Consider the following 13,566-nt stretch of genomic DNA (forward strand, 5'->3'; position numbering starts at 1 on the left):
CAACAGACATCCACAAGCATCAGACATCCACAAGCATCAGACATCCACAAGCATCAGACATCCACAAGCATCAGACATCCACAAGCAACAGACATCCACAAGCAACAGACATCCACAAGCATCACACATCCACAAGCATCACAAGCATCAGACATCCACAAGCATCAGACATCCACAAGCATCAGACATCCACAAGCATCAGACATCCACAAGCATCAGACATCCACAAGCATCACAAGCAGCAGACATCCACAAGCATCAGGCATCCACAAGCGGCAGGCATCCACAAGCGTCAGACATCCACAAGCATCACAAGCATCAGACATCCACAAGCATCAGACATCCACAAGCATCAGACATCCACAAGCATGAGACATCCACAAGCATCAGACATCCACAAGCAGCAGACATCCACAAGCAGCAGACATCCACAAGCAGCAGACATCCACAAGCAGCAGACATCCACAAGCATCAGACATCCACAAGCATCAGACATCCACAAGCATCAGACATCCACAAGCATCAGACATGCTTAGCATCAGACATCCACAAGCATCAGACATGCTTAGCATCAGACATCCACAAGCAACAGACATCCACAAGCAACAGACATCCACAAGCATCAGACATCCACAAGCATCAGACATCCACAAGCATCAGACATCCACAAGCATCAGACATCCACAAGCATCAGACATCCACAAGCAACAGACATCCACAAGCAACAGACATCCACAAGCAACAGACATCCACAAGCAACAGACATCCACAAGCATCACACATCCACAAGCATCACACATCCACAAGCATCACACATCCACAAGCATCACAAGCATCAGACATCCACAAGCATCAGACATCCACACGCATCAGACATCCACAAGCATCACAAGCATCAGACATCCACAAGCATCAGACATCCACAAGCATCACAAGCATCAGACATCCACAAGCATCAGACATCCACAAGCATCAGACATCCACAAGCCTCAGACATCCACAAGCATCAGACATCCACAAGCATCAGACATCCACAAGCATCAGACATCCACAAGCATCAGACATGCTTAGCATCAGACATCCACAAGCATCAGACATGCTTAGCATCAGACATCCACAAGCATCAGACATCCACAAGCATCAGACATCCACAAGCATCAGACATCCACAAGCATCACAAGCATCAGACATCCACAAGCATCAGACATCCACAAGCATCAGACATCCACAAGCATCAGACATCCACAAGCATCAGACATCCACAAGCATCAGACATCCACAGCATCAGACATCCACAAGCATCAGGCATGCTTAGCATCAGACATCCACAAGCAACAGACATCCACAAGCAACAGACATCCACAAGCATCAGACATCCACAAGCATCAGACATCCACAAGCATCAGACATCCACAAGCATCAGACATGCTTAGCATCAGACATCCACAAGCATCAGACATGCTTAGCATCAGACATCCACAAGCAACAGACATCCACAAGCAACAGACATCCACAAGCATCAGACATCCACAAGCATCAGACATCCACAAGCATCACAAGCATCAGACATCCACAAGCATCAGACATCCACAAGCATCAGACATCCACAAGCATCAGACATCCACAAGCATCAGACATCCACAAGCATCAGACATCCACAAGCATCAGACATCCACAAGCCTCAGACATCCACAAGCATCAGACATCCACAAGCATCAGACATCCACAAGCATCAGACATCCACAAGCATCAGACATGCTTAGCATCAGACATCCACAAGCATCAGACATGCTTAGCATCAGACATCCACAAGCATCAGACATCCACAAGCATCAGACATCCACAAGCATCAGACATCCACAAGCATCACAAGCATCAGACATCCACAAGCATCAGACATCCACAAGCATCAGACATCCACAAGCATCAGACATCCACAAGCATCAGACATCCACAAGCATCAGACATCCACAGCATCAGACATCCACAAGCATCAGGCATGCTTAGCATCAGACATCCACAAGCAACAGACATCCACAAGCAACAGACATCCACAAGCATCAGACATCCACAAGCATCAGACATCCACAAGCATCAGACATCCACAAGCATCAGACATGCTTAGCATCAGACATCCACAAGCATCAGACATGCTTAGCATCAGACATCCACAAGCAACAGACATCCACAAGCAACAGACATCCACAAGCATCAGACATCCACAAGCATCAGACATCCACAAGCATCAGACATCCACAAGCATCAGACATCCACAAGCATCAGACATCCACAAGCATCAGACATCCACAAGCATCACAAGCATCAGACATCCACAAGCATCAGACATCCACAAGCATCAGACATCCACAAGCATCACAAGCAGCAGACATCCACAAGCATCAGGCATCCACAAGCGGCAGGCATCCACAAGCGTCAGACATCCACAAGCATCAGACATCCACAAGCATCAGACAAGCATCAGACATCCACAAGCATGAGACATCCACAAGCATGAGACATCCACAAGCATCAGACATCCACAAGCATCAGACATCCACAAGCATCAGACATGCTTAGCATCAGACATCCACAAGCAACAGACATCCACAAGCAACAGACATCCACAAGCATCAGACATCCACAAGCATCAGACATCCACAAGCATCAGACATCCACAAGCATCAGACATCCACAAGCATCAGACATCCACAAGAAACAGACATCCACAAGCATCAGACATCCACAAGCATCAGACATCCACAAGCAACAGACATCCACAAGCAACAGACATCCACAAGCATCACACATCCACAAGCATCAGACATCCACAAGCATCACACATCCACAAGCATCAGACATCCACAAGCATCACAAGCATCAGACATCCACAAGCATCAGACATCCACAAGCATCACAAGCATCAGACATCCACAAGCATCAGACATCCACAAGCATCAGACATCCACAAGCATCACACGCAGCAGACATCCACAAGCATCAGGCATCCACAAGCGGCAGGCATCCACAAGCGTCAGACATCCACAAGCAACAGACATCCACAAGCATCAGACATCCACAAGCATCAGACATCCACAACCATCAGACATCCACAAGCATCAGACATCCACAAGCATCAGACATCCACAAGCATCAGACATCCACAAGCAACAGACATCCACAAGCAACAGACATCCACAAGCATCACACATCCACAAGCATCAGAGAGCCACAAGCATCAGACATCCACAAGCATCAGACATCCACAAGCATCAGACATCCACAAGCATCAGACATCCACAAGCATCACAAGCAGCAGACATCCACAAGCATCAGGCATCCACAAGCGGCAGGCATCCACAAGCATCAGACATCCACAAGCATCACAAGCATCAGACATCCACAAGCATCAGACATCCACAAGCATCACAAGCATCAGACATCCACAAGCATGAGACATCCACAAGCATGAGACATCCACAAGCAGCAGACATCCACAAGCATCAGACATCCACAAGCATCAGACATCCACAAGCATCAGACATCCACACGCATCAGACATGCTTAGCATCAGACATCCACAAGCATCAGACATGCTTAGCATCAGACATGCTTAGCATCAGACATCCACAAGCAACAGACATCCACAAGCAACAGACATCCACAAGCAACAGACATCCACAAGCATCAGACATCCACAAGCATCAGACATCCACAAGCAACAGACATCCACAAGCATCAGACATCCACAAGCATCAGACATCCACAAGCATCAGACATCCACAAGCATCAGACATGCTTAGCATCAGACATCCACAAGCATCAGACATGCTTAGCATCAGACATCCTCAAGCATCAGACATCCACAAGCATCAGACATCCACAAGCATCAGACATCCACAAGCATCACAAGCATCAGACATCCACAAGCATCAGACATCCACAAGCATCAGACATCCACAAGCATCAGACATCCACAAGCAACAGACATCCACAAGCAACAGACATCCACAAGCATCAGACATCCACAAGCATCACAAGCATCAGACATCCACAAGCATCACAAGCATCAGACATCCACAAGCATCAGACATCCACAAGCATCAGACATCCACAAGCATCAGACATCCACAAGCATCAGACATCCACAAGCATCAGACATCCACAAGCATCAGACATCCACAAGCATCAGACATCCACAAGCATCAGACATCCACAAGCATCAGACATCCACAAGCATCAGACATCCACAGCATCAGACATCCACAGCATCAGACATCCACAAGCATCAGACATGCTTAGCATCAGACATCCACAAGCAACAGACATCCACAAGCAACAGACATCCACAAGCATCAGACATCCACAAGCATCAGATATCCACAAGCATCACAAGCATCAGACATCCACAAGCATCAGACATGCTTAGCATCAGACATCCACAAGCATCAGACATGCTTAGCATCAGACATCCACAAGCAACAGACATCCACAAGCAACAGACATCCACAAGCATCAGACATCCACAAGCATCAGACATCCACAAGCATCAGACATCCACAAGCATCACAAGCATCAGACATCCACAAGCATCAGACATCCACAAGCATCAGACATCCACAAGCATCAGACATCCACAAGCATCAGACATCCACAAGCATCAGACATCCACAAGCATCAGACATCCACAAGCATCACAAGCAGCAGACATCCACAAGCATCAGGCATCCACAAGCGGCAGGCATCCACAAGCGTCAGACATCCACAAGCATCACAAGCATCAGACATCCACAAGCATCAGACATCCACAAGCATCAGACATCCACAAGCATGAGACATCCACAAGCATCAGACATCCACAAGCATCAGACATCCACAAGCATCAGACATCCACAAGCATCAGACATCCACAAGCATCAGATATGCTTAGCATCAGACATCCACAAGCAACAGACATCCACAAGCAACAGACATCCACAAGCAACAGACATCCACAAGCATCAGACATCCACAAGCATCAGACATCCACAAGCATCAGACATCCACAAGCATCAGACATCCACAAGCATCAGACATCCACAAGCAACAGACATCCACAAGCAACAGACATCCACAAGCATCACACATCCACAAGCATCACAAGCATCAGACATCCACAAGCATCAGACATCCACAAGCATCAGACATCCACAAGCATCAGGCATCCACAAGCATCACAAGCAGCAGACATCCACAAGCATCAGGCATCCACAAGCGGCAGGCATCCACAAGCGTCAGACATCCACAAGCATCACAAGCATCAGACATCCACAAGCATCAGACATCCACAAGCATCAGACATCCACAAGCAGCAGACATCCACAAGCAGCAGACATCCACAAGCAGCAGACATCCACAAGCAGCAGACATCCACAAGCATCAGACATCCACAAGCATCAGACATCCACAAGCATCAGACATCCACAAGCATCAGACATCCACAAGCATCAGACATGCTTAGCATCAGACATCCACAAGCATCAGACATGCTTAGCATCAGACATCCACAAGCAACAGACATCCACAAGCAACAGACATCCACAAGCATCAGACATCCACAAGCATCAGACATCCACAAGCATGAGACATCCACAAGCATGAGACATCCACAAGCAGCAGACATCCACAAGAAACAGACATCCACAAGCATCAGACATCCACAAGCATCAGACATCCACAAGCATCAGACATCCACAAGCATCAGACATCCACAAGCATCAGACATCCACAAGCATCAGACATCCACAGCATCAGACATCCACAGCATCAGACATCCACAAGCATCAGACATGCTTAGCATCAGACATCCACAAGCATCAGACATCCACAAGCATCAAACATCCACAAGCATCACACATCCACAAGCATCACAAGCATCAGACATCCACAAGCATCAGACATCCACACGCATCAGACATCCACAAGCATCACAAGCATCAGACATCCACAAGCATCAGACATCCACAAGCATCACAAGCATCAGACATCCACAAGCATCAGACATCCACAAGCATCAGACATCCACAAGCATCAGACATGCTTAGCATCAGACATCCACAAGCATCAGACATGCTTAGCATCAGACATCCTCAAGCATCAGACATCCACAAGCATCAGACATCCACAAGCATCAGACATCCACAAGCATCACAAGCATCAGACATCCACAAGCATCAGACATCCACAAGCATCAGACATCCACAAGCATCAGACATCCACAAGCAACAGACATCCACAAGCAACAGACATCCACAAGCATCAGACATCCACAAGCATCACAAGCATCAGACATCCACAAGCATCACAAGCATCAGACATCCACAAGCATCAGACATCCACAAGCATCAGACATCCACAAGCATCAGACATCCACAAGCATCAGACATCCACAAGCATCAGACATCCACAAGCCTCAGACATCCACAAGCATCAGACATCCACAAGCATCAGACATCCACAAGCATCAGACATCCACAAGCATCAGACATGCTTAGCATCAGACATCCACAAGCATCAGACATGCTTAGCATCAGACATCCACAAGCATCAGACATCCACAAGCATCAGACATCCACAAGCATCAGACATCCACAAGCATCACAAGCATCAGACATCCACAAGCATCAGACATCCACAAGCATCAGACATCCACAAGCATCAGACATCCACAAGCATCAGACATCCACAAGCATCAGACATCCACAGCATCAGACATCCACAAGCATCAGGCATGCTTAGCATCAGACATCCACAAGCAACAGACATCCACAAGCAACAGACATCCACAAGCATCAGACATCCACAAGCATCAGACATCCACAAGCATCAGACATCCACAAGCATCAGACATGCTTAGCATCAGACATCCACAAGCATCAGACATGCTTAGCATCAGACATCCACAAGCAACAGACATCCACAAGCAACAGACATCCACAAGCATCAGACATCCACAAGCATCAGACATCCACAAGCTTCACAAGCATCAGACATCCACAAGCATCAGACATCCACAAGCATCAGACATCCACAAGCATCAGACATCCACAAGCATCACAAGCATCAGACATCCACAAGCATCAGACATCCACAAGCATCAGACATCCACAAGCATCACAAGCAGCAGACATCCACAAGCATCAGGCATCCACAAGCGGCAGGCATCCACAAGCGTCAGACATCCACAAGCATCAGACATCCACAAGCATCAGACAAGCATCAGACATCCACAAGCATCAGACATCCACAAGCATGAGACATCCACAAGCATGAGACATCCACAAGCATCAGACATCCACAAGCATCAGACATCCACAAGCATCAGACATCCACAAGCATCAGACATGCTTAGCATCAGACATCCACAAGCAACAGACATCCACAAGCAACAGACATCCACAAGCATCAGACATCCACAAGCATCAGACATCCACAAGCATCAGACATCCACAAGCATCAGACATCCACAAGCATCAGACATCCACAAGAAACAGACATCCACAAGCATCAGACATCCACAAGCATCAGACATCCACAAGCAACAGACATCCACAAGCAACAGACATCCACAAGCATCACACATCCACAAGCATCAGACATCCACAAGCATCACACATCCACAAGCATCAGACATCCACAAGCATCACAAGCATCAGACATCCACAAGCATCAGACATCCACAAGCATCACAAGCATCAGACATCCACAAGCATCAGACATCCACAAGCATCAGACATCCACAAGCATCACACGCAGCAGACATCCACAAGCATCAGGCATCCACAAGCGGCAGGCATCCACAAGCGTCAGACATCCACAAGCAACAGACATCCACAAGCATCAGACATCCACAAGCATCAGACATCCACAAGCATCAGACATCCACAAGCATCAGACATCCACAAGCATCAGACATCCACAAGCATCAGACATCCACAAGCAACAGACATCCACAAGCAACAGACATCCACAAGCATCACACATCCACAAGCATCAGACAGCCACAAGCATCAGACATCCACAAGCATCAGACATCCACAAGCATCAGACATCCACAAGCATCACAAGCAGCAGACATCCACAAGCATCAGGCATCCACAAGCGGCAGGCATCCACAAGCATCAGACATCCACAAGCATCACAAGCATCAGACATCCACAAGCATCAGACATCCACAAGCATCACAAGCATCAGACATCCACAAGCATGAGACATCCACAAGCATGAGACATCCACAAGCAGCAGACATCCACAAGCATCAGACATCCACAAGCATCAGACATCCACAAGCATCAGACATCCACACGCATCAGACATGCTTAGCATCAGACATCCACAAGCATCAGACATGCTTAGCATCAGACATGCTTAGCATCAGACATCCACAAGCAACAGACATCCACAAGCAACAGACATCCACAAGCAACAGACATCCACAAGCATCAGACATCCACAAGCATCAGACATCCACAAGCAACAGACATCCACAAGCATCAGACATCCACAAGCATCAGACATCTACAAGCATCAGACATCCACAAGCATCAGACATGCTTAGCATCAGACATCCACAAGCATCAGACATGCTTAGCATCAGACATCCTCAAGCATCAGACATCCACAAGCATCAGACATCCACAAGCATCAGACATCCACAAGCATCACAAGCATCAGACATCCACAAGCATCAGACATCCACAAGCATCAGACATCCACAAGCATCAGACATCCACAAGCAACAGACATCCACAAGCAACAGACATCCACAAGCATCAGACATCCACAAGCATCACAAGCATCAGACATCCACAAGCATCACAAGCATCAGACATCCACAAGCATCAGACATCCACAAGCATCAGACATCCACAAGCATCAGACATCCACAAGCATCAGACATCCACAAGCATCAGACATCCACAAGCATCAGACATCCACAAGCATCAGACATCCACAAGCATCAGACATCCACAAGCATCAGACATCCACAGCATCAGACATCCACAGCATCAGACATCCACAAGCATCAGACATCCACAAGCAACAGACATCCACAAGCAACAGACATCCACAAGCAACAGACATCCACAAGCATCAGACATCCACAAGCATCAGATATCCACAAGCATCACAAGCATCAGACATCCACAAGCATCAGACATGCTTAGCATCAGACATCCACAAGCATCAGACATGCTTAGCATCAGACATCCACAAGCAACAGACATCCACAAGCAACAGACATCCACAAGCATCAGACATCCACAAGCATCAGACATCCACAAGCATCACAAGCATCAGACATCCACAAGCATCAGACATCCACAAGCATCAGACATCCACAAGCATCAGACATCCACAAGCATCAGACATCCACAAGCATCAGACATCCACAAGCATCACAAGCAGCAGACATCCACAAGCATCAGGCATCCACAAGCGGCAGGCATCCACAAGCGTCAGACATCCACAAGCATCACAAGCATCAGACATCCACAAGCATCAGACATCCACAAGCATCAGACATCCACAAGCATGAGACATCCACAAGCATCAGACATCCACAAGCATCAGACATCCACAAGCATCAGACATCCACAAGCATCAGACATCCACAAGCATCAGATATGCTTAGCATCAGACATCCACAAGCAACAGACATCCACAAGCATCAGACATCCACAAGCATCAGACATCCACAAGCATCAGGCATCCACAAGCATCACAAGCAGCAGACATCCACAAGCATCAGGCATCCACAAGCGGCAGGCATCCACAAGCGTCAGACATCCACAAGCATCACAAGCATCAGACATCCACAAGCATCAGACATCCACAAGCATCAGACATCCACAAGCAGCAGACATCCACAAGCAGCAGACATCCACAAGCAGCAGACATCCACAAGCATCAGACATCCACAAGCATCAGACATCCACAAGCATCAGACATCCACAAGCATCAGACATCCACAAGCATCAGACATGCTTAGCATCAGACATCCACAAGCATCAGACATGCTTAGCATCAGACATCCACAAGCAACAGACATCCACAAGTAACAGACATCCACAAGCATCAGACATCCACAAGCATCAGACATCCACAAGCATCAGACATCCACAAGCATCAGACATCCACAAGCATCAGACATCCACAAGCATCAGACATCCACAAGCATCAGACATCCACAAGCATCAGACATCCACAAGCATCAGACATCCACAAGCATCAGACATCCACAGCATCAGACATCCACAGCATCAGACATCCACAAGCATCAGACATGCTTAGCATCAGACATCCACAAGCATCAGACATCCACAAGCATCAAACATCCACAAGCATCACACATCCACAAGCATCACAAGCATCAGACATCCACAAGCATCAGACATCCACACGCATCAGACATCCACAAGCATCACAAGCATCAGACATCCACAAGCATCAGACATCCACAAGCATCACAAGCATCAGACATCCACAAGCATCAGACATCCACAAGCATCAGACATCCACAAGCATCAGACATCCACAAGCATCAGACATCCACAAGCATCAGACATGCTTAGCATCAGACATCCACAAGCATCAGACATGCTTAGCATCAGACATCCACAAGCATCAGACATCCACAAGCATCAAACATCCACAAGCATCAGACATCCACAAGCATCACAAGCATCAGACATCCACAAGCATCAGACATCCACAAGCATCAGACATCCACAAGCATCAGACATCCACAAGCATCAGACATCCACAGCATCAGACATCCACAAGCATCAGGCATGCTTAGCATCAGACATCCACAAGCAACAGACATCCACAAGCAACAGACATCCACAAGCATCAGACATCCACAAGCATCAGACATCCACAAGCATCACAAGCATCAGACATCCACAAGCATCAGACATGCTTAGCATCAGACATCCACAAGCATCAGACATGCTTAGCATCAGACATCCACAAGCAACAGACATCCACAAGCATCAGACATCCACAAGCATCAGACATCCACAAGCATCACAAGCATCAGACATCCACAAGCATCAGACATCCACAAGCATCAGACATCCACAAGCATCACAAGCATCAGACATCCACAAGCATCAGACATCCACAAGCATCAGACATCCACAAGCATCACAAGCAGCAGACATCCACAAGCATCAGGCATCCACAAGCGGCAGGCATCCACAAGCGTCAGACATCCACAAGCATCAGACATCCACAAGCATCAGACAAGCATCAGACATCCACAAGCATGAGACATCCACAAGCATCAGACATCCACAAGCATCAGACATCCACAAGCATCAGACATCCACAAGCATCAGACATCCACAAGCATCAGACATGCTTAGCATCAGACATCCACAAGCAACAGACATCCACAAGCAACAGACATCCACAAGCAACAGACATCCACAAGCATCAGACATCCACAAGCATCAGACATCCACAAGCATCACAAGCATCAGACATCCACAAGCATCAGACATCCACAAGAAACAGACATCCACAAGCATCAGACATCCACAAGCATCAGACATCCACAAGCATCAGACATCCACAAGCAACAGACATCCACAAGCAACAGACATCCACAAGCATCACACATCCACAAGCATCACAAGCATCAGACATCCACAAGCATCACACATCCACAAGCATCAGACATCCACAAGCATCACAAGCATCAGACATCCACAAGCATCAGACATCCACAAGCATCACAAGCATCAGACATCCACAAGCATCAGACATCCACAAGCATCAGACATCCACAAGCATCACACGCAGCAGACATCCACAAGCATCAGGCATCCACAAGCGGCAGGCATCCACAAGCGTCAGACATCCACAAGCAACAGACATCCACAAGCATCAGACATCCACAAGCATCAGACATCCACAAGCATCAGACATCCACAAGCATCAGACATCCACAAGCATCAGACATCCACAAGCATCAGACATCCACAAGCAACAGACATCCACAAGCAACAGACATCCACAAGCATCACACATCCACAAGCATCACAAGCATCAGACAGCCACAAGCATCAGACATCCACAAGCATCAGACATCCACAAGCATCAGACATCCACAAGCATCAGACATCCACAAGCATCACAAGCAGCAGACATCCACAAGCGGCAGGCATCCACAAGCATCAGACATCCACAAGCATCAGACATCCACAAGCATCAGACATCCACAAGCATCAGACATCCACAAGCATCACAAGCATCAGACATCCACAAGCATCAGACATCCACAAGCATCAGACATCCACAAGCATGAGACATCCACAAGCATGAGACATCCACAAGCATGAGACATCCACAAGCATCAGACATCCACAAGCATCAGACATCCACAAGCAGCAGACATCCACAAGCATCAGACATCCACAAGCATCAGACATCCACAAGCATCAGACATCCACAAGCATCAGACATGCTTAGCATCAGACATCCACAAGCATCAGACATGCTTAGCATCAGACATCCACAAGCAACAGACATCCACAAGCATCAGACATGCTTAGCATCAGACATCCACAAGCAGCAGACATCCACAAGCATCAGACATCCACAAGCATCAGACATCCACAAGCATCAGACATCCACAAGCATCAGACATCCACAAGCATCAGACATCCACAAGCATCACAAGCATCAGACATCCACAAGCATCAGACATCCACAAGCATCAGACATCCACAAGCATCAGACATCCACAAGCATCAGACATCCACAAGCAACAGACATCCACAAGCAACAGATATCCACAAACATCACACATCCACAAGCATCACAAGCATCAGACATCCACAAGCATCACACATCCACAAGCATCACAAGCATCAGACATCCACAAGCATCAGACATCCACAAGCATCAGACATCCACAAGCATCAGACATCCACAAGCATCACAAGCATCAGACATCCACAAGCATCACAAGCAGCAGACATCCACAAGCATCAGGCATCAACAAGCGGCAGGCATCCACAAGCGTCAGACATCCACAAGCAACAGACATCCACAAGCAACAGACATCCACAAGCATCACACATCCACAAGCATCAAAAGCATCAGACATCCACAAGCATCAGACATCCACAAGCATCAGACATCCACAAGCATCAGACATCCACAAGCATCAGACATCCACAAGCAACAGACATCCACAAGCAACAGACATCCACAAGCATCAGACATCCACAAGCATCACAAGCTGCAGACATCCACAAGCATCAGGCATCCACAAGCGTCGGGCATCCACAAGCGTCAGACATCCACAAGCAACAGACATCCACAAGCAACAGACATCCACAAGCATCAGACATCCACAAGCAACAGACATCCACAAGCAACAGACATCCACAAGCATCAGACATCCACAAGCATCACAAGCAGCAGACATCCACAAGCATCAGGCATCCACAAGCGTCGGGCATCCACAAGCATCAGACATCCACAAGCATCAGACATCCACAAGCAACAGACATC

Source organism: Lissotriton helveticus, chromosome 3_1 (genome assembly GCF_964261635.1).
Source record: "Lissotriton helveticus chromosome 3_1, aLisHel1.1, whole genome shotgun sequence".
Taxonomy (NCBI): domain Eukaryota; kingdom Metazoa; phylum Chordata; class Amphibia; order Caudata; family Salamandridae; genus Lissotriton; species Lissotriton helveticus.